The sequence below is a fragment of the Xenopus laevis genome, chromosome 6S (genome assembly GCF_017654675.1).
Source record: "Xenopus laevis strain J_2021 chromosome 6S, Xenopus_laevis_v10.1, whole genome shotgun sequence".
Classification (NCBI taxonomy): Eukaryota; Metazoa; Chordata; class Amphibia; order Anura; family Pipidae; genus Xenopus; species Xenopus laevis.
In genome coordinates, this window is record NC_054382.1 from 62,866,745 (window position 1) to 62,891,944 (window position 25,200).

The 25,200-nt window shown below is 36.3% G+C and overlaps 1 protein-coding gene and 1 long non-coding RNA gene across 2 annotated transcripts in view; one reads left to right on the forward strand and one right to left on the reverse strand.

Annotated features, from left to right (window-relative positions):
- Positions 1 to 25,200, reverse strand: part of gabbr2.S (gamma-aminobutyric acid (GABA) B receptor, 2 S homeolog) — a 338,466-nt gene that overhangs the window by 124,698 nt on the left and 188,568 nt on the right. The gene's annotated exons all lie outside the window — the stretch shown is intronic.
- The window catches only part of LOC121395083, a 226,075-nt gene that overhangs the window by 94,968 nt on the left and 105,907 nt on the right, over positions 1 to 25,200 (forward strand). The window lies entirely within an intron of this gene.

Below are 25,200 nucleotides of genomic sequence, written 5' to 3' on the forward strand. Positions count from 1 at the left end.
ATACACTGTATGTAGTCCATCAGTACTATGCAGCATAGAAGGAGCATCCACCTACACAACATAACTTACAAATAGTTACAGTCATTCACTGCCACCTCTATTGGTGCCAAACCAGGTTACCATAGCAACACAACCAAAAACTATTAAAATGGACTGAAGAATGCATGACTGAAAATATACATATTCTGACAGATGACTAATAAGAGTCATTTTTTAATAAAAAAAGTAATTCTACTTGGTATATGAATTCATTTTTTAAGAAGCTTGGAAAGATATGAGAAGATATGAGCATACTTTCTTGGTCTGTACAATTTTGCTGTGAAATTAGCAATTGTCTAAGACATTTTGCAATTAGTTATTATATTGCATTTTGGGTTATTATATTGCAATTTTTTTAGTTTTATATTTAGCAGCTATCTAGTTTCATATTTGAGGAGCTATCTGGTAATAGGGTCTAGTTTACCCTAGCAACCAGGCAATTGTTTTAGTGAGAGACTTGAATAAATATAAAAGAGAGTTTGAACAGAAACTGAAGTAATAAAAGTATTAATAACAATACAATTATAGCCTTATAGCCTAACAGAGAAATCATTTTTCTGCATCCATAGAAAAATCTGAATAATCATATTTCCTAAATTGATAGGAAGTCTGGCAGAATCCCATTTAGAAATGTAACTGTCACTTAAAAAAGACAGAATAAAAAAAGCTATTTATTGCAAACAAAATAGAAGGAAAATCAAGCATCAGAAGCAATAATATAATGCAAGCTTTGAACATAATTATAACACTGATTTTATGTTACAATTTTAGATTCTTGTGCAAGAATTGACATAACGGAAATACTGAGCAATTACTAAGCAAATACTAAGCAATTTTCAAAAATACTCTAGCGATTATTTTCCTCTTTCAGTTCTAAGTATTTATTACAGATTTTGTTCTAAATGTAAGAGGAATTAGCTTTCCTTATAATTACTGTGACAAACAGCAAATGCGAAACTATGCATTATGGCAAAGTGCCCACAATCCAGTTTATAAAATTCAAAGCAGTTGACAACAGCTTTCCCTCCAAAACACCAAAACTGATTCTGTATGGGTCTTATGGATAAACCTAACTTAATTACATTAATAAGCTTTGGCATATGAACATATATTATGAACATTTTTAATTCCAATGTAATTTCTGTTACAGTACAAAATTAAGACTGTGCAACTGGCTGTTTCCTTTAGCTCACAGATTATTAGTGGGCATGTGAAATATGTCTAGATTTATGAAAGATTGCACTGGGAAATCCAGAATTCACAGGTTGTTTACCAAAATTTTGGGACCAATTTATCAACATTAGAATTTTACTGGTTTTAGATTTTTTAAATTTGATTAAACTCAATGGGGGGAAATTTACTAAAGGGCAAGTGGCTAACGCTGGCGAAAATTCGACAGCGTGACATCATTTCAGCACTTCGACGATTTACTAACAGGCGCTGGCGTAATTTTGCTAGTGAAGGAGATAGACTCTAGCGCAACTCCGCACTCTAACGGCAGGCGTATTTTCACTCTGGCGACAGAGCGTTACTATGCAAATTCACTAAGTTTTCGTTTTTACTGAACGTTACCTCTAGCGCCAGACTTGCCTTCACCCCCGCAGACCAGGTGAAGTGCAATAGAGTAGATAGGACTTTGTCCAAAAAAAGTCCCAAAAAACGCTGGCGTCTTTTCTTTTTTACAGGGTGATAGGCTGAAAAAGATTGTATATTTTTTTGGGTACCCTCTTTCCCCCCTACATTTCATTACATATGGCACATAAACTATACTGTGGGCTCATATGTAGGGCATTATAACAACTCTATTTTCTTTTATTAAGGTTCCCTGGGCTTGTGCAATGTAATGTATTTGCTGCAACATATGCGTACATTGAAATTTAACTTCCCATCCATATGCAAATGATCTAACGCTAGCGCAACTTCGCTATGCCTGCCGTAGCAACACTAGCGCAACTTAGCAAGCGTTCATCGCCGGCGACGAAACTTCATAACTTAGTGAATTAGCATTGTCTGTGCGATGTTGCGCTGGCGAAGTCTGGCGAAGGCGGCAAAGCTGACGTATTTTCGCCCATTAGTGAATTTCCCCAAATATCTCTAAAAGTTACAAATGCTTTGTAATTTATTAAAAGATTTAAATATTAAAATTATGAACGGGAAAAAAAGCTTAGTGATGCATACAAAAACTTCTAAAATTCAAGTTTTTTAGGCAATTTCTGAAAGTTAATACAAAAACCTAGAAAAATCTGAATGCCAAACAAGGGTTCAATAGGATCAGCACAGAACATAATACCTTCTATATTAAATACTAGCTTTAGGCGTTACTAATATCATTGTAAATACTATCAATACCTGCATGTTTGTCCTAATGCTCACTTTTATTATCTACTTTTGCTTTGTCAGGTGTGCTCAATAATAATCTAGTCACTAAAGCCTACAGAAAAACATTAAAGATCTCTCAATTTCACAAGTGTTCCAACAGTATCGATCCCTGTTATTTTTAAAATGTGGCTGCCCTTTCGATTTGCAAATAATAAACACAATTTCTTTCTCCTCATTTTATCCTCCCATTTCTTTTAAGCCACAATGGTTTTAGTTTGTTACTTTTATCCCTATTTACAGAACCTGCATGGTAGGATGCCCTTTCCATAATAAAGTTAACCATTCTAAAATAAGAATCATAGTTGATATATTTGTCTCTTTGAATTAATCTTTAAAGAGACTTTATTATGCTTCCTTTTTTTGATTTGAACTTTTATATGAAAGTGTATTATTAATTGTCATGAGATTTATAAATCATTTCGAAGTTAGCTGTTAGGGTCCGCCTCTTTTTTTTTTACTGGGCCTCCTAATAAACAATAATTCTTCAAATCTTCAAACCTGAGGTTTATAGGTTTTGTCATTGGACCATGAGTTATTGATGCCCTGATTTGAAATTTTACGGCCCACACCCAAGGCTGTAATAGGTCCGCTGCCACCCTAAACACCATACCTTACAGCTCCACCCCCCACATGGGTGCACGTGATGTCACTTCCAGCCCATGTCAATTCTGGCCTGCAATGCTCCAAGGCCTGTACTCCTCATCCCTCTGGCTCTGCAGGATTTATGCAGATTTATGCAGGAAAAGCTCAACGGTGACTGGTGGGGATTTTTCTTTTAAAAATGTATTCAAGTATAAAGGCACCTGAGGGCTGCCCATTATCCTAGGCACTCACCCTCGGGTGCCTATATATAAATTCATCCCTGTACACATCCTACCCAACCCACTCTTTGCAACCAACACTCCTGAAGCCTATTGTTCACTGTCATTTTTGTAGCCAAGTTCTTATCCAGACAGGATGTAGCAGTAATTTCACACAAATTAAACATGATGATGTGGGGACTTTACAGAGACATGTCCCTGTCTGAATTTTAGACTGCAAAACACCCAATACTGTACACATTGATTGGGTTTGCCACATGAATGCATCTGACATCATACAAGGAAGGGAAGTCGATTCTTTGGTCCCAGTTAAGGAAAGGAGGGAAAACTATGATTGTACATCAAACAGGACAATATACTGTATTGCTGATATCAGATCATGGTTCTATATTTGCTATGTAATGTCCCTCTATAGATTTATAGATTCTGACACTAAAGAAGTAATTAGGTAAGTGAGAATGAAGTGTGTAGTAAATTAGAAAATGGTGGTGCCCTATGCATGTAAAGTAACACAATTAACAAATTCATAGAAGCTACCTCTAAGAAATACCACTAAATACACATTATTTGATTGATTGATATATCCATACCAGTCAATTGTACTCAAGACGCTACCCGGATGAGTAGCGAAACGTCTTCAATGATTACTTTGCCAAAATATTCGTGAAACTGCAGAAAAAATTCCCAAAATGCCTTGCCTTGTCAAAATTCTTTTTATGTGCAACAATTTTTTCTCATGCCAAATGCATTAAAGTCAATGAGCATTTTTCTTGTAGCGACTTTTTGTCTCAACAACTTTTTTTGTCCAAATGCATTAAAGTCAATGGGTGTTTTTTCTTATGGCTACATTTTTGTCTCTGCAACAATTTTGTCTTGGTGACTATTTTGTTGCCATTAATTCATGCCTGCTGAAAAAATTTGCTCATCAATATAAATCTTGATAAATCCAAGATACCCCAAGATAAATACTATTAGAAGGCAATGATTATATGGCATGTTTTGGACTGTGGAAACCTATTGACACATGAATGGAATGGAAGACTAGAAACATCGGATGATGTTGTAGGCTTTAAAATCATAGATGCAAAGAATCACATACACACATGTAAATCAGTACATGCTCAAACAGAAATATTGGCTTTAAGTTTTTCCAAATTAAAATGAATGACTTTTCCCTCTTATTAAAAAAACACTAATAGGTCTATTTATTGATTAAATATATTTATTTATTGATTAAAAGAGAAACCGATCTGTGCAATAAAATGTGTAAATGGATTAAAAAAAATGTTTGTCTTCCGCAATGCAATAATGTAATAATAAATTGTATAAAAATGCCATATTTTCTATGTTTACTTTACTATAAGCTTAAAATGAATGAAAAAATAAAATTTTATTCTAGCATGAATATTATACTTTCTGTCTATCCATTCCCTGGAGCCAAATACATATTTTTCCCCATTGACACCAATCACTCCAATGATATGCATACTGCTGTGTCATGAAGGAATTCTTAGCACTGCTAAAAACTAGGGAGATTTGATTTTCCCTTAAAGCCTGATGCTCACACAGGAATTCATAATTATGCAACAGCTAATGCAAATAATTGCTAACTCAAATTAGATCACATTTTATTTTCCATTTTGTAAATTGGTTGAAGGAGTTACTTAATTCACTTCAATGCTGATATCATAACAGTGTGAATGCTTGGCATCCACTTCTGTTTATTCATCAGATTTTAAAGAAATTATTGTAGAAGTATGGTGTAAGGAAATTCTTTAACAAAGTTCCATGGATCTTTGAGTAGACAACTTGAGCATTTGACTGCAAATACTCAGGGAGTGTTATCGTCTGTATTACATTATCTAAAGTGTTGATGGGTAGCACACTTTACTAACTGACACAGGAAAGGAATCAGTGGTACAAAAACATAATTGCACTGTACTTTATTTCTGTAAATGTATTACAAGACAAAAAAATGGTAAATATTCGTCTGCCCCATTCTATTTACACGTTAAAAGGTTGATGCAAGCAATAACTAAATATACTTCATAATTGTCATAATTGAACTACAGATATTTGGTGATGTGTAATCCAACACTAATGGAAGAAATGTATCAGTATTTATATTAATTTCAGTATTAAAGGAAAACTATACCCCCAAAATGAACACCTAGGGGCATGTTTACTAACATTGGAGATAAATATCTGGAGAGATTTCTGGAGATGTTGCCCATAGCAACCAATCAGATCTTTGCTTTTGTTTTCTAACTTGGCTGTGGCTGTTTAACCCTTTAAGTGCCAGCAGAATTTCACATTTTGGTTACGCGAAATGCCAGCAGTTTTTGAAACATTTTGTGCTCTCTCACTTTAGGGGCATTTTCTGAGGGGAAACCTATAGTTTACCTAGGAAAACTATACATTGTTTTTTTCGGTAGAAACTGAGCTTTCTAAATCTGCCTGAGTTTTCATGTATTTCCACCTGTGCAAAAAAATTTATAGTGCTAAATACCAAAAAAAAATGAAAAATTACCATTTTTCATCGTATATCAATTTATACCAGAAAAATATTTCATTTTACGGATGAAAATCCAACTGATTTGGAAAGCCTTATGTCTCTCGAACGTGCCAATACCAGATATGTATAGTTTTAGGGAGATTTAGGACTTCTGTACCTCAAAAACTCCCGGCAGTATATTGCCGAATTTTGAAAGCACTAAGGCAGAAAACGGCATGCTTTAGATTCCAAGGCAAAAACTCCTGAAACCGTAGGTTTACCCCAGAAAACCATACATTTTTGAAAAGTACACATTCTGCCGATTACAAAATGGGTAACTATGTCTCTCTACTCCCAACTACCAAACATAAAAGCTTGTCTGAACATAGCGGTTTTTCAAAAAAAAATTCAAAATTCTGAAAAATCATTTCAAAGGTTTTATTTTGCTGCTCCGCATATCCCAAACTATATTAGGTACCAATAAAAAGCACCTGAAATATGATTGCCAGGGGTCCACTGAACAGTTTGATACCCATTATGCATAGGTTTACCAAAGTATCTGGCATTTAGAGACACCAATATGAAGTTAGCACATCCAAATTGATCAGGACTTTACTTCAGCTACTGAGAAATCAACACATTGACTGCATTTTTTGTGGGGTAAAAACACAGAAATATATGTTTACCCCCCAAACCCATATATTTTTGGAAAGTACACATTCTACCGAATCTAAAATGGGTACCCATGCCTTTCTGCTCCAAACTACTGAGTCGCAAGGCTTTCCCACAATTGTCGGTTTTGGTGAAATATGTGAAAATTGCCTCAAACCTTCAACTTCTCAGCACCATATCACCCATGTATTGTTATGCACCAAGAAAAAGCACCCTAAATATGATTGCCAGGGTTCCTCCAAACAGTTTGGTGGCCATTGTTCATAGGTTTACCAAAGTATCTGGCATTTAGAGGCCCCAAAATGAAGTTAGCGCATACAAACAGTCCCGTGGGTAACTTCAGCTAATGAAAAATCAACACATTGACTGCATTTTTGTGGGGTAAAAACACAGAAATATATGTTTATCCCCCAAAACACATATATTTTTGGAAAGTACACATTCTACCGAATCTAAAATGAGTACCCATGCCTTTCTGCTCCAAACTACTGAGTCGCAAGGCATTCCCACAATTGTCGGTTTTGGTGAAATATCTGAAAATTGCCTCAAAGCTTCAACTTCTCAGCACCATATCGCCCATGTATCGTTACGCACCAAGATAAAGCACCCTAAATATGATTGCCAGGGTTCCTCCAAACAGTTTGGTGGCCATTGTTCCTAGGTTTACCAAAGTATCTGGCATTTAGAGGCCCCAAAATGAAGTTAGCGCATACAAACAGTCCCGTGGGTAACTTCAGCTAATGAAAAATCAACACATTGACTGCATTTTTGTGGGGTAAAAACACAGAAATATATGTTTACCCCCAAAACCCATATATTTTTGGAAAGTACACATTCTACCGAATCTAAAATGGGTACCCATGCCTTTCTGCTCCAAACTACTGAGTCGCAAGGCTTTCCCACAATTGTCGGTTTTGGTGAAATATCTGAAAATTGCCTCAAAGCTTCAACTTCTCAGCACCATATCGCCCATGTATCGTTACGCACCAAGAAAAAGCACCCTAAATATGATTGCCAGGGTTCCTCCAAACAGTTTGGTGGCCATTGTTCATAGGTTTACCAAAGTATCTGGCATTTAGAGGCCCCAAAATGAAGTTAGCGCATACAAACAGTCCCGTGGGTAACTTCAGCTAATGAAAAATCAACACATTGACTGCATTTTTGTGGGGTAAAAACACAGAAATATATGTTTATCCCCCAAAACCCATATATTTTTGGAAAGTACACATTCTACCGAATCTAAAATGGGTACCTATGCCTTTCTGCTCCAAACTACTGAGTCGCAAGGCTTTCCCACAATTGTCGGTTTTGGTGAAATATCTGAAAATTGCCTCAAAGCTTCAACTTCTCAGCACCATATCGCCCAAGTATCGTTACGCACCAAGATAAAGCACCCTAAATATGATTGCCAGGGTTCCTCCAAACAGTTTGGTGGCCACTGTTCCTAGGTTTACCAAAGTATCTGGCATTTAGAGGCCCCAAAATGAAGTTAGCGCATACAAACAGTCCCGTGGGTAACTTCAGCTAATGAAAAATCAACACATTGACTGCATTTTTGTGGGGTAAAAACACAGAAATATATGTTTACCCCCAAAACCCATATATTTTTGGAAAGTACATATTCTACCGAATCTAAAATGGGTACCCATGCCTTTCTGCTCCAAACTACTGAGTCGCAAGGCTTTCCCACAATTGTCGGTTTTGGTGAAATATCTGAAAATTGCCTCAAAGCTTCAACTTCTCAGCACCATATCGCCCATGTATCGTTACGCACCAAGATAAAGCACCCTAAATATGATTGCCAGGGTTCCTCCAAACAGTTTGGTGGCCATTGTTCCTAGGTTTACCAAAGTATCTGGCATTTAGAGGCCCCAAAATGAAGTTAGCGCATACAAACAGTCCCGTGGGTAACTTCAGCTAATGAAAAATCAACACATTGACTGCATTTTTGTGGGGTAAAAACACAGAAATATATGTTTACCCCCAAAACCCATATATTTTTGGAAAGTACACATTCTACCGAATCTAAAATGGGTACCCATGCCTTTCTGCTCCAAACTACTGAGTCGCAAGGCTTTCCCACAATTGTCAGTTTTGGTGAAATATCTGAAAATTGCCTCAAAGCTTCAACTTCTCAGTACCATATCACCCATGTATCGTTACGCACCAAGAAAAAGCACCCTAAATATGATTGCCAGGGTTCCTCTGAACATTTTGGTGGCCATTTTTCATAGGTTTACCAAAGTATCTGGCATTTAGAGGCCCCAAAATGAAGTTAGCGCATACAAACAGTTCCGTGGGTAACTTCAGCTAATGAAAAATCAACACATTGACTGCATTTTTGTGGGGTAAAAACACAGAAATATATGTTTACCCCCCAAACCCATACATTTTTGGAAAGTACACATTCTACAGAATCTAAAATGGGTACCCATGCCTTTCTGCTCCAAACTACTGAGTCGCAAGGCTTTCCCAAAGTTGTCGGTTTTGGTGAAATATCTGAAAATTGCCTCAAAGCTTCAACTTCTCAGCACCATATCACCCATGTATCGTTATGCACCAAGAAAAAGCACCCTAAATATGATTGCCAGGGTTCCTCCGAACAGTTTGGTGGCCATTGTTCATAGGTTTACCAAAGTATCTGGCATTTAGAGGCCTCAAAATGAAGTTAGTGCATACAAATAGTCCTGTGGGTAACTTCAGCTAATGAAAGATCAACACATTAACTGCATTTTTGTGGGGTAAAAACACAGAAATATATGTTTACCCCCCAAACCCATACATTTTTGGAAAGTACACATTCTACAGAATCTAAAATGGGTACCCATGCCTTATTGCTCCAAACTACTGAGTCGCAAGGCTTTCCCAAAGTTGTCGGTTTTGGTGAAATATCTGAAAATTACCTCAATGCTTCAACTTTCCAGCATCATATCGCCCATGTATCATTACGTATCACAAAAAAGCACCCAAATTGTGATTGCCAGGGGTCCTCCAAACAGTTTGGTGCCCACTGTGCATAGGTTTACCAAAGTATATGGCATTTAGAGGCCCCAAAATGAAGTTAGCACATACAAATTGTCCTGTGGGTAACTTCAGCTAATGAAAAATCAGCACATTGTCTGCATTTTTGTGGGGTAAAAACACAGAAATATATGTTTACCCCCCAAACCCATACATTTTTGGAAAGTACACATTCTACAGAATCTAAAATGGGTACCCATGCTTTTCTGCTCCAAACTACTGAGTCGCAAGGCTTTGCCAAATTTGGCGGTTTTGGTGAAATATCTGAAAATTGCCTCAAAGCTTCAACTTTCCAGCATCGTATTGTCCATGTATCATTACCAGCATAAAGCATCCTAAATATAAACATACGGGTCTACTAAATAGTTTGATGCCCAATGTGCATAGATATACCAAACTATGTGGCGCACAGAGACCCCCAAATGACAATATGTATAGACATTTTCACGGCTGACGCGCTGGCTGCTGCAACATAACCACCAGGTGTGTGTGTATTATGCGACATTAGACCACCTAACAGTACAGAGACCCCAGAAAACCATATATTTTCAGAAAGTACACATTCTGACGAATCCAATATGGGTAAATAAGTGTTTCTACTACAAACTGCCAAACTGCAAAGCAATGCTGAACATAACGGTTTTTATCAAATTTCTGAAAATCGTCACAAAGCTTGAATTTTACCCCATTATATGCCCCACATTTCGTAACTTATCAGCATAAAACATCCTAAATATGAACGCCAGGGGTCTACTGAACACTTTGATGCCCAATATGCATAGATATACCAAACTATGTGGCGCACAGAGACCCCCAAATGACAATACTGTATATACATTTTCACGGCTGACGCGCTGGCTGCTGCAATATAAGCACCTGGTGTGTGTATTATGCGACATTAGACCCCCCTAACAGTACAGAGACCACAGAAAACCATATATTTTCAGAAAGTACACATTCTGACGAATCCAATATGGGTAAATAAGTGTTTCTACTACAAACTGCCAAACTGCAAAGCAATGCTGAACATAACGGTTTTTATCAAATTTCTGAAAATCGTCACAAAGCTTGAATTTTACTCCATTATATGCTCCACGTTTCGTAACGTATCAGCATAAAACATCCTAAATATGAACGCCAGGGGTCTACTGAACACTTTGATGCCCAATATGCATAGATATACCAAACTATGTGGCGCACAGAGACCCCCAAATGACAATACTGTATATACATTTTCACGGCTGACGCGCTGGCTGCTGCAATATAAGCACCTGGTGTGTGTATTATGCGACATTAGACCCCCCTAACAGTACAGAGACCCCAGAAAACCAGATATTTTCAGAAAGTACACATTCTGACGAATCCAATATGGGTAAATAAGTGTTTCTACTACAAACTGCCAAACTGCAAAGCAATGCTGAACATAACGGTTTTTATCAAATTTCTGAAAATCGTCACAAAGCTTGAATTTTACCCCATTATATGCTCCACGTTTTGTAACGTATCAGCATAAAACATCCTAAATATGAACGCCAGGGGTCTACTGAACACTTTGATGCCCAATATGCATAGATATACCAAACTATGTGGCGCATAGAGACCCCCAAATGACAATAGTGTATATACATTTTCACAGCTGACGCGCTGGCTGCTGCAATATAAGCACCTGGTGTGTGTATTATGCTACATTAGACCCCCCTAACAGAACAGAGACCCCAGAAAACCAGATATTTTCAGAAAGTACACATTCTTACGAATCCAATATGGGTAAATAAGTGTTTCTACTACAAACTGCCAAACTGCAAAGCAATGCTGAACATAACGGTTTTTATCAAATTTCTGAAAATCGTCACAAAGCTTGAATTTTACCCCATTATATGCTCCACGTTTCGTAACGTATCAGCATAAAACATCCTAAATATGAACGCCAGGGGTCTACTGAACACTTTGATGCCCAATATGCATAGATATACCAAACTATGTGGCGCACAGAGACCCCCAAATGACAATAGTGTATATACATTTTCACGGCTGACGCGCTGGCTGCTGCAATATAAGCACCTGGTGTGTGTATTATGCGACATTAGAGCCCCCTAACAGTACAGAGACCCCAGAAAACCAGATATTTTCAGAAAGTACACATTCTGACGAATCCAATATGGGTAAATAAGTGTTTCTACTGCAAACTGCCAAACTGCAAAGCAATGCTGAACATAACGGTTTTTATCAAATTTCTGAAAATCGTCACAAAGCTTGAATTTTACCCCATTATATGCTCCACGTTTCGTAACGTATCAGCATAAAACATCCTAAATATGAATGCCAGGGGTCTACTAAATAGTTTGATGCCCAATGTGCATAGATATACCAAACTATGTGGCACACAGAGACCCCCAAATGACAATAGTGTATATACATTTTCACGGCTGACGCGCTGGCTGCTGCAATATAAGCACCTGGTGTGTGTATTATGCGATATTAGACCCCCCTAACAGTACAGAGACCCCAGAAAACCATATATTTTCAGAAAGTACACATTCTGACGAATCCAATATGGGTAAATAAGTGTTTCTACTACAAACTGCCAAACTGCAAAGCAATGCTGAACATAACGGTTTTTATCAAATTTCTCAAAATCGTCACAAAGCTTGAATTTTACCCCATTATATGCTCCACGTTTCGTAACGTATCAGCATAAAACATCCTAAATATGAACGCCAGAGGTCTACTGAACACTTTGATGCTCAATATGCATAGATATACCAAACTATGTGGCGCACAGAGACCACCAAATGACAATAGTGTATATACTTTTTTACGGCTGACGCGCTGGCTGCTGCAATATAAGCGCCTGGTGTGTGTATTATGCGACATTAGACCCCCTAACAGTACAGAGACCCCAGAAAACCATATATTTTCAGAAAGTACACATTCTGACGAATCCAATATTGGTAAATAAGTGTTTCTACTACAAACTGCCAAACTGCAAAGCAATGCTGAACATAACGGTTTTTTATCAAATTTCTGAAAATCGTCAGAAAGCTTGAATTTTACCCCATTATATGCCCCACATTTCGTAACGTATCAGCATAAAACATCCTAAATATGAACGCCAGGGGTCTACTGAACACTTTGATGCTCAATATGCATAGATATACCAAACTATGTGGCGCACAGAGACCCCCAAATGACAATAGTGTATATACATTTTCACAGCTGACGCGCTGGCTGCTGCAATATAAGCACCTGGTGTGTGTATTATGCCACATTAGGCCCCCCTAACAGTACAGAGACCCCAGAAAACCATATATTTTCAGAAAGTACACATTCTGACGAATCCAATATGGGTAAATAAGTGTTTCTACTACAAACTGCCAAACTGCAAAGCAATGCTGAACATAACGTTTTTTATCAAATTTCTGAAAATCGTCACAAAGTTTGAATTTTACCCCATTATATGCCCCACATTTCGTAACGTATCAGCATAAAACATCCTAAATATGAACGACAGGGGTCTACTGAACACTTTGATGCCCAATATGCATAGATATACCAAACTATGTGGCGCACAGAGACCCCCAAATGGATATATAGTAGATAAAATTTACAAGGCAAAACAAAATAAGGCAGTAAAGAGTGAAATGAAAAAAAATCCAATAAAACCACAAAAATCAATGTTTTTTTTCCAGAATAGTGTTATCGGCCATCAGAATCACAGTTTGAATATTTTAGCTGGGCCAAACAGGTTATACGGCTAGAAACAAGTGAACACAACATACGCAGAGCTGAAAATGCAATAAAATGGCTAAAAATTCAATAAAATGGCTAAAAATGCACCAAAATACCCAAAATTGCAATATAATCACCGAAATAACATACAAAAGATATTGCACAGTACGGTTAGCGAATACGCTATTCGTAATGGCAATAAAACATTTTTTTCAGCAAAAAAAAGAGACGATGCGATAAGAAAAAAAAAAAAAAAGCCACAATGCCATGTATGTGCGTGTGCGTGTGTACAAATGGTAAATTACATGTTATGTGCACGTGTGTGCGTGTGCACGTGTGTGTAAGTGCAGTGAGTGTAAGTGACCCCCCCAATCCCCAAAAATGTATGTGTAAGTGTGTGTAAGTGTGAATCTAAGTGTGTATTACTGTAATAAGTGTGTGTTGGTGTGTTTGTGTGTGTAATTGTTGCACTAACCTGAAAAAGTCGCTGAAGACTGTTGCACCCGATGTGGAGGCGTCCCAGGAAGACATCTGCGACGATCTGCGTGTCTCTGTGCTGTGGGGGCGGAGCTGGATGGCGCAGTGCAGGCTGCAGCAGCAGGACACGTAAGGAACACGTGCCTGCTGCTGTTTTTGGGCCCCTGGGCGATCGCGCCCCAGGGGCCACTCGATCCCCTGCTCTGCTCGTTGCCTAGGGGCAGGGGATCGAAGCGGAACGGAGCGAGCGGCTCTAACAGCCGCTCCTCCGCTCCAGAACCCGGAAGTGCTGCAGAACGTAGAATCTACGTTCTGTGGCATTTCAAGTTACTTTTCCACAGAACGTAGATTCTACGTTCTGTGGCACTTAAAGGGTTAAATCTAATTGCTGATTGGTTGCCATGGGCAACATCTCCAGAAATCTCTCCAGATATTTATCTCCAATGTTAGTAAACATGCCCCTTAAGCTACAGATAGTTCATATCGTATTAAGTGGCATATTAAAGAATCTTACCAAACTGGAATATATATTTAAGTAAATATTGCCCTTTTACATCTCTTGCCTTGAGCCACAATTTCGTGATGGTCTCTGTGCTGTCTCAGAGATCACCTGACCAGAAATACTTCAATTCTAACTGTAACAGGAAGAAGTGTGGAAGCAAAAGACACAACTCTGTCTGTTAATTGGCTCATGTGACCTAACATGTATGATTTGTTGGTATGTTTGTGAGTACAGTGAATCCTACGATCCCAGGGGGCGGCCCTTATTTTTTAAAATGGCAATTTTCTATTTATGATTACCCAATGGCACATACTACTAGAAAAGTATATTATTATGAAAATGGTTTATTTACATGAAGCAGGATTTTACATATGCGCTGTTTTATACAATATCTTTTTATAGAGACCTACATTGTTTGGGGGGTATAGTTTTCCTTTAACAGGGGAATAGGCCCTTGTTATTTCCATATGTATGTAAATAATTAAAAAATATTGAAAAGGACAACTGGAATTATTGCATCATCCCAGAATCAAATGTAGGGATGTTTAGGCATGTTTTGTAAGCAAAAAGGCCCATCATTTAATTATAACTGAAATCTTAAAATGTTCACTTAATTGCAGATGGCTTGGATACAACTGATGGCTGCAACTGATTGATTTTAAAAATGAAGCATTACTGATCACAAGTGATAATTACAAAGCTAGACTGCAGTACAAGATGCTTTCTGATACTGTAGGATAAAGAAGATGATAATATGTGTATCTCGAGGATTTTCAACATGTGATAAATTTAGTTGGGCATTATAAAAGGATTAAAAAATAGAAGGTATAAGAAAATGGTACTTGATTACCATCAGCTAGATTTTTGATATTTGGATTAAAATGTGAAACTTGAGAAACTGAAGGTTGTAATGTCACCCTGAGGGATGACAAGTACCGATTGTGATTTTTTTTCTGGAATCTGATCACCAACCAGAAATAAAACTGGAAAGAGCCAAGTGAATCAACAAAAGTCCTATGTTTATGGGAAATTGTACAGGGCAGAACTTGAAGGAAGAGGGAAAAATCATACATTTTTTGTCCAGCTTCAAAATTACAGGCACAAGATTTTACGATTTAGATATGCTGGGAGAGACATAAGCTTGTGATATCCCTGACATCATAAACTTGGATAAAAGCTGTAGTGAGAATGTGACCAAATATCATTTTCAGCAAGATGCAGGAAGAATAATTAAAACAAAAATGTGAATGGTTTCCATGGGTTACGTGGGACTTGAAAATATTAAATACTTTAGTTAGCATTTACATGAAGCATGAAGTTTAATCAAAAACAGGGCTCTGCAAAAACTGTAATGTTTCATCTAAAAAGTTCTTTTTAAAAAAATTTTGTGGAAATGTCATTCAGTGTTGGTAATTTAATTATATGCTATGTAGTGTGTAAGCTTGCTGCCAAAAGAATTTTTAGAGCTATGAAACAAAACTATTATGTACCTCTCATTTAATATATTATTAAAGCATATTTTAGTAAATGCTGTAAGACTGTAGTTATTGCAGAAAATAAACTTTTACAGATATATTAATTTAATCATTAATTAAAGAAAAGACTAACTATGCAATCAATCAAATTGCTATGCTAATCCCATAAATGATAAAGGCATGTGAAGGTATATCAATGTCGCTTGCATATTGTGTTTCACCTCTATAATTTAGTTCTTTTATTTTTAATGTTATTCTTTTATTAAAATGCTATGAATGGGCAGCACTGGACTGCTTCCCAAGTGCAAACACAACGCGCATCTATAAGCTGCAACTATGTAAACTAATTTACTAATCAATAGGTTATTCACTAGCCAATGCTCATGACAAGAACATCTGCAATAGGCATTAATTTAAAATCAATGCAGATTTTCAGATTTATAGTAATTGATTCTGTGCCACAATCAGTTTTTACATCCATTTGTTCATGCATGTTAGTTTGACTGCTTACATCAATTTATCAAAGGTCAAATTTCTAATGTATGGGAATATTTTTTACTCTAATAATTTCTAATGTACTTACAATTTGACTGGGAGGTTATTTATGAATAAATTAGATTGTCTAAAATTAGATAGGGAATGAATGGGAACAACCCAAAAATTTGATTCGTTTTGATGCCAATATAAATACAAACTAAATTCTAATTGAATTTTCCTCCGTAAAAACTCGAATGTCAAGAAGCCTATCAACATCTTCAAATTGGTCAACAGACCTGTGCCATTGACATGTAAGTGAATTCGGCAAATTTTAGGTGGCAAATATTAGAATTAGAACTGTTTCCATGGTCGAGGTGTGATACATCTCACATTCAAATTGGTGCTTTTAAATTAGAAAATTCAAATTTAAATTTTCAATTGGTGCTTTTAAATTAGAAAATTTTAATTCAAATTTACCATTTAAACCAAGTGTCAGATTTCTCAAAATGTGAGTTTAGAACTCACCCACTATATAAATGCCTATGGGATTTTTAGAACTGTAATTATCAGATGCATGATTGGACTGGGCTGCAGGACACCGTCTCTCCCCTCTGCCTGCATTCTTTGAGGGTTGCGCTGGGGGTGGATTTTGAGTAGGAGGCCCCAGGGCCCAGGTCCAATGTTCCCTTTCTGGTGTGCACAAAGAATTTTGTGTGAACGATTTTGTATTTATTCTAACCTGAGCACAAAAAATAAATTCGTTTTCAATGTTCCTCTTGAATTGTTCACATTGGCCTTTATATTTTGTTAAGGGTTTACCACTACCTTCTATTTTTACTTTTTTTTAATGCGTTTAAATTTAAATTATTCATGGAAAGAATCCCAATATTTCACAGAAGCTAAACGCTAGTGGGGAAGAAGATTAGCCTACTCTTACCTGGACCCCACTTTTAGGTTTGTGGAATCATTTATTTTCCAACAATAAATGGACTTCTGCTTGGGACATGGTGTTTCAGTTGCCGTGGATGCTATAAATTCCTTGGAACCTGGTACATCCTGTTGTGGTTGTTGGTTCCTCTATATCTGATTTTCACAGTAGCATGAAAGAATATTAAATATTAACTATAGTAGAATATGATGACTAATTGGTTTACAATAATGGTAAAACATTTCTTCTACTGAGAAGAGTATACTTTATTCGGTCTTTCCCCATGACCTAGAGTAGATTTTGTTACAGAAATTCTTTGAGGTTTTAATATTCTCACTTGTTTGGATAGGCTTTTAACATACATATTTTATAAACTATATTATTATTTATTATTGATAGAGCAGCAACATGTATACACAGTGCTTTACAAAGACTGGCCATTATTCCCATCCCTGCCCCAGTGAAGCTTAGCAAAGAAACCAACCTGACATGACATGCAGTGTAAAACCTTCTGAAAACAGAAGGTATTTACATGTCTCATGCTACATACATAGAACTGCCTTCATATCAAAAATGAGATTTTAACTCTAACATAAGGCATTATGGGCAAAGCACTCCTTTATGTCCTTGTAACCAACCATATATCCAAAACTGCTGGTTTCATAGCACAGAAACTGCCAAATAGTTCAGATCCATATATCCAAACTTATAGCTAGCCTGTTTTGATCTTGTTAGATCTCATCAATGCAAGATATTAGAACATGGAGACTGAGTAGGTAGGACTTGGAGAAACCAAGCAGAAGCATGGTTAGGATGAGATGGTCTAATCATGTGACTTTTAACCTTGGACAAGTAAGATACTCCTATAGAGCCTAGAAATACAAGAATTGTTAATGAATCAGATGAAATGTGCATAGGAACAATTCCTGTTTTGTTTTGACAGGTGGGGGCATTTTTAGCAGCTTTAAAGATGAAAGGACCCTAATCAGTAATTTTTTTACACTTAGTTTGCACACTGTATTTTTACAAATTGCTGCTTATCTCTGAGCTCCATTTTAGAGTGCATCGATCTGCCGCTTCCCTCATTAATAAAGCACTGATTGCTTTTGTTAGCACTGTGTTGGTGAGAAGGAGGAAGGCACATCATTCAGATGAGCAAGTTAAGAAGCTGCTCTCTGCACCTAGTGTCAGATTTCCAATACAGAATTCCCTAGAGTGCTTGTTAAAAGTGCACTAAGGGTGTGCTCTAAGCGCTAGTACCCTTGCACACCGTAAAAAAAAAAGTCTTAATTTCCAACATACCAGTGACCACAATAAAAAGTTCAAAGAGATATAATACGTGATTTATGATAAACTCAGTATAGAGAAAGTATTAAAAAGCAGAATCAAACAGAAATATCTGAACGGGCATTGATATGGAACGGGTTATATATGGTTATAATATAAGTAACCCCTGTTATATCATTTTTTTTTTTTACAAGCTATAGGGATATAACAAGTTTATAGTGAAGTGATAATTAGCTATTGAGCAAAAGGGTAATTGACCCTGCTTTTCCTAATATAACACTGGAGCTGGCCCTGAGATCAGAATGTCTGCCAAAATTTTATATTTTTTTTAAAAAAAATTAAAAAATCACATGAATTCAGTAGATGAAATATGCTACGTCAAGTACAAAAAATGACAATCATCTTTTAAAAACGAAAACTTTTTGATTACTTTATATAATGTTAGACAGTGATATTGGGCAAAAGTAAATATTTTAAATTGTGATTACAGAATTCTTTTTAAATATTGTTTCAGAATACTGACTAGGAATTTTAACATTTAGATCTGAAGTCAAAAGTTACTGCATATTTACATTTCACATGGGTAGCAGTAATTTGATTAGGTTTTACTACTTGAACAATATGTAAAGCAAAAAAATAACTATTAATCTCATTAGAGGGAGAAACCCCTATCAATAGTCAGTAAAAAATTGGATTGCACCAAAAACAACCATTCAGATCTTTGATTTAATGTTCTAACTATTAATAAGCTGTTTAAAAATAACTGCTGATTGGTTGCTATTAGAAACTTCATTAGTTCAGTTTAGCACCTATGTTAGTAAATGAGCCATAATGACACGAATGACAAATGGTCGAACGATTTTTAGTTTGAATCAAAGTCGTAGTCGAAGGTCGTAGTAGCCTATTCGATGATCGAAGTACCCAAAAAAATACCTCGAAATTCAAAGTTTTTTTACTTGGAATCCTTCACTCAAGCTTAGTACATGTGCCCCTATGCGTCAGAAATAAAGCAATTCCCACTCTAACAAACTTTGTAAGATTTGTCAAGATCAGCACCCATTGATTGAGTTTGTTTTGATTTAAAATATTTCTCATGTTTTGTGTGTAGAGTAATATTTTTATCAAAGAGGCTTTAAAAAAAATCTTAACTTTTTAAAAAAATCTCAAGTAGTACAGGAAGGTATTAAGGGGCAAATTCACTAAGATCCAAAGTTGCGACAGCTTCGCCACACTTTGCCAGGCATAGTTTCGGCAGCACTATGCAAATTCACTAAAATGCGAAGTTGCGCTCAGGGAGGCGAACGTTAGCGAAGTTGAGCCAGCGTTAATTCGTCAAAGCGAAGTTACGCTAGCGATGACTTGCATACGGCGCCAAGTTAAAGTACAATGGACGTATATGTAGCACCAAATACATTACACTACACAAGCTGCGAAAGCTTCATAAAATAAAATAGAGTTGGTATTTTGCCCTATACATGTGCCCATTGTATAGTTTAGGTGCCATATATTAGGAAATGTAGGGGGGAAGGAGGGTACCCCCAAAAAATTTACAATCTTTTTCAGCCTATCACCCTTAAAAAAGGAAAAGACGCCAGCGTTTTTTTGGGACTTAGAAAAAATGGCAACTTTTTTTGAAGCAAGCCCTATCTACTCTATTGCACTTCGCCTGGTCTCAGGTGAAGAAGGCAAGTCTGGCGCAAGAGGTAACGTCCCATTCATCATAGCGCAACTTTGCCTGGCGTAAGGGTGCGAAGTAGCGCTAGAGTAGGTCCACTTCGCTAGCGAATTTATGCCAGTGCCCGTTAGTAAATCGTAAATTAACGAAATGAAGTCACGCTGGCGAATTTGAGCTAGCATTAGCCGCTTCGCGCTTTAGTGAATTTGCCCCTATGTCTGTGGCAAAAATTGCATAAATTTGTCCAAAATTAAATAACTATCTTTCAAAAACCCATGTACATGCTTGCAGCCACCCCCTCCCTTTCAGACACTAAAGCCACACACACACAAAAGCCCTGACAAAGTGCTTAACCCTCCAAGCAAAATTATAATATGGCGTGTTTATGTTAAAGGGGTTGTTCTCTTTCAAACACTTTTTTTTTCAGTTCAGTCGGTTTCAGATAGATCCCAAAAAATAAATACTTTTTCCAATGACTTTCCATTTTTTCCTTTTAATACTGATATGTAAAGTTTCATTTTCCACCTTCTAAAACAGCTCGGGGGGGGGGGGGGGTTCGTCGACACTTTAAATGCTCTAAATGGATACATTTAGTTGATACATTTGTTATCTTTAGCCCTGCAGAATCCCTGAGTTTCATTAAAGGCAGCTGTTAGAATTGATGCAATAGTTGCTAATATTCCACAGATACTGCTGAGAAATCTATCAACTAAATGTAGCAAATTGTAACAGTTCAGAATCTGCTCCTGGATCACTGAGCTGCCAGACTTTAACACTAGAGAGAAACATTAGGGGGTTATTTATTAAACTCTGATTTTTTTCTATTCTGACTTTTAAAGGAGGAAATTAATTTTTTTGGAGAAAAAAAAACTTGATTTTTTTGCGATTTATTAAAGTCCGATGGTGTTTAAAGTCAGAATAAAAAAGTACTCCAACTGAGACCTGCTGAGTTCATGTAGATGTCAATGGCAGATATCCTGATCTGCCCTGGGTTTCATTCAACAATCAAATCCGAAAAAGGCATTGTTTTTGGTAACAGATCTGAAAAATTTTGATGATTTTGATTTTTCCAGACTTTTCCAGCACATTAATTTTTTAAAAGAAATTACTAATAAATAGGAGAGGAAAAGTCTGTGCAGATTTGGTTGGAGTAGTTTTCAGAAAATAGTGAGAACTATTTGGACTTTGATAAATAACCCCCTCAACTTTAAATGATAAAAAAAAGATGGAAAGCAACTGAGAAAACGCTTTTTTTTAAGGTGAACAATTTGAAAACAACTGAAAAAAGTGCTTGGAAGTCAAACACCCCCTTTAATGATGTGCAAAAGGACCTCCTGGTCCTCCCATATTATGTTTACAGCCTTGTTTATGACCATAACCACATAGAAAATTGGTGTGAATGAATGAAGTCGTTAAAAAGCACTATAGCTTATTTTCAAACTTATTCCAGGAAACCAATTTGCAAATGTATCTCAATGACTACTTCCTGACTACAGTTTAATAAATCTATGTATATACTAGATGTGACAAGTTAAATCAATCACTGTCACCACTTTAACTAAAAGAAACAAATATCACAATACAATATTTTATATAAAGATATATTCATCCATGCAGTATGAATTCTATTTGGAGTTTTAAATCTGATCATTTGTACTGAATAAGCAGGTGCCTGCATTCAGTTTATCGTAACAGTTTAATCTTTGTTCTAGAGCTGTATGCACATGTATTCCTTGTGGATTAATGAGTCTGCTAGTAAAATCCTCATGAGTAAGTCCAACGCATGTACAATCAATAAACACAAGGGATGAGAAGCTGTGAATACTTTGTAGGTAGCATCTTCCTTAACCCCCTATATAATTGTGCACTGCATCATGTACATGACATACTGTAGTATGACACACTGGGGCTCATTTATTAACGCATCACAGCACCTAATCTGGCACATCTAAATGCATGCACCATTTTGTGGGCACACACAAATACATTTGAACATTTGCGTTACATTGCCCGTAAAATACTATTTTTGTGAAGATTTTGTTTATGTGCATGTAGCAAATATCGGGCAATTACATTGGGGCGTTGCTATGGACGTGGCTTCAGAGTGCAATTATTGCTGGAATTAGACGTGCACAAAAGTGTGCATTGGTAATATGATATGATATGGTAATTTGAGGTGTACTTTTAATGCAGTGGCTATTAGTATGCTAGTATGTGCGTATAATAAGACAGAACACGCGCAAAGTCCAAGGTAGCACATTATTTGCACTTTTGTACATTATAAATATACACATGTGCTGGGCAAAAGTTTAACCTGTGTGACCTTTTCAGCACTGCACTGCATTAATAAATAAGTCCCACCGTGATGTGGTATGTCTCAGCCCTTTTACAACTTTTTAAAGTGACCTTAAATACCTTTAAATTTACTTTCATTGTGTTTTAGAACATCCTATTCTTAGCAACTTTTTGTTTGGTCTTCATTTTTTATATTTTATTAATTATTTGCATTTATTCACTGCCTCTTTCCAGCTATCTTTCCAGGATCTGCAGAGTAATGTGGTGTATATCACCCAGAAACACCTGAAGCCACTGTAACACAGAGCCCACTACTGTAGCTACATCAGTAGGGCCACAGTGGGAAACAGTGATCTCCTGCATCATTCTGCATAGCACCATGAGCTCTGTTTGGGCACATTTCTCTTAATTCTACCTAGTCCAGTTCTTTTGAATAAGAATAATGGAAAATCTGTTCATTAACATTATAATACATAATCTCTTCCTACTTAAAGACTTTTCAGTACTGGATCTTTGCAGTACTGCTGTAATTTCCCCTTGCCATCTGCTCACAATTAGTTAATCTTCCGAGCTGATAATCAGTCAAAAGTAGAATCTGGAACCCACTTGATACGTGACAGAGAGCGTGTTTAATGAGCAGTTACTGATTCATTTTCAGAAGAGAGAAGGCCATGGAATGCTGTGCTAAGCATGATGAATTCTCACAGTTTACTTACCAACTGCTGTTACAGAGAGCATGTGTTACTGCATTTGAGCAAAGGGAACATTATAAATGTATTACATACAAAAATGCCTTAAAATAACATGCAAGACATGGTTTGCTTTGTAAAATCAACACTATCCAAACTCTTATAATGAAGTGAATTATGTTTTTTTAAAAAAAAATATGTATTTTAGAGTTTCACCAATATATTAAATTCTTAATTGTAATTACAATTAAATATGACCAAAATGGTGAAAATTATACATCCCTGATCTTATCTTCAGAGCAACCCCAGTTACAGTATTTATTAGTTTTCTCATTTGTTTTTGCTTGATATTAAATCACAAAACTTACAAAGCAGATTCCGCAGCAACAATACAATGCAGTCTGGGAAAGCTTCAGTAAATTCATTGACAGAGACTATTGTGATCAGGAAACCATAATTATCTGTATATTACGTATGTGTTTATGCCAGACAACCATCAGACGATCTTAGTTCCCCTTTAAACTTCAATGGTTAGGGTAGCTCAAATGACCAGTGGGCAACTGGAACACCAATATTGTCTTGCTTGCCCTTGCTTTCTATAAAAGCAAAACAATAAAACATTGTTGTTTCCTGGCCTCCCCTGAGCTGTCATTATCTAACGAGAGGCTGCCATAATACCCGGTCGTCAAAACCACCAATTAAATCCATCCAGTGGCATCTGCTGCCTAAGATTCAGGCAAATTAGTAGAAATGACAGCTATCTCTATTTAGATGAAACACAAGTGGATGTATTTTGCAGGAATTGGATTTGGAAAATAATAATGAATTGGAGAAATATACTGGTACTATTTGAAGAGTCTCCCATGACTTTAACAAGAAATAAAAGGAAAAATAAACCTGCTGTTGTTCAGTAGGTGCATATTAATTTTATGTTATGTGCATTAAATACAGAGATGCTTGATTATTCTATTTATGCATAGAACCTCCCTTTGGAAAATATTGTTCATTATGCTTGCTTATAAAATATAAACAATATTCAGTGTTAGAAGCTGATATTGTAAAACATTTATGAAAAAAAAAGCATTTTTTAAAATAGTACTGATATATGCATGGAAATTCCCCAGTCTGTTCCTAACAAATTATGATTAATGCTACCTTGCTAGATGTTTTTCAAATTTGTGTAAAAAATAAACTATATAAATTCCTCTGTAGTAGACTTACTGTGTCCTACACCTTTCATACTGGAAAATATAGCCTTTGGGAATATCAAAGAAAGCAGCTACATTTTCTCCTCCATCCTCAGAAGGCATTTAAATAGTCTGTACTTAGTCACATGACCTAGAGATTTCCTTTCATCAACAACCTAAATGATTATGCATGTTTTGTATGTGTGTAAATATTCTTGAGTTTATAGTTAACACCAGCTGGAGGGCAACAGGTGCAATGTAATAACAGGTACAAAGCTGCAACTCCCACAGGTATTATTAGGAAAGATACACATCAACCTATCAAAATTAAGTTTAGGGAGCAACAGCAGAGAATGGGATTCAGAAATATAATTTATGGTCTGGTTCTTGAAAGGCGGTATCCCAGATTATAGGAAATGTCATTAGTCAATCATGCAGTTCTGACCCAATAACTTGTGAAATATATATAGTTTTATATATATATATATATATATATATATATATATATATATATATATATATATATATATATAAAAACTTATGATGATTCTTGACTACAACTTATGCATTTACATAAGTCTATTGAGTACAGCTCAAGCTTTTATATACGTCTTGGTTGAAAGTTAAGGTTAAGATAGTATTAACTTGATTTTTAGAAACCATTATATAACTTTTCTGTGGGATAATTTTGAATGAGTTTGAGTAAACAGGGCAGATTTGTGCATGTGTGCTGGATCAATACTGATCCTAAAACTGATGGAGTAATAGAGCTACTATGTGTGAAATTAATAATTATGAAAAATGCATACATATGGTACAGTTGTGTTCCGAATAAATGCAGTCCGATATAACTTACCTGATCAATCACTGTTTTTGGTAGAAATAATTTACTAGTAGGTGTAGTGATAGAAAACCAATAAACCCAACAGTCGTTACACGCATGCTACTGATTCTGGGTAATTAAATCATTAATTAAAGCTTGTTCAAAATAATAGCAGTGTGGAGTTGAATTACATTTATTCTGTAAAAAAAACAGGTGTCAATTATGGTCCT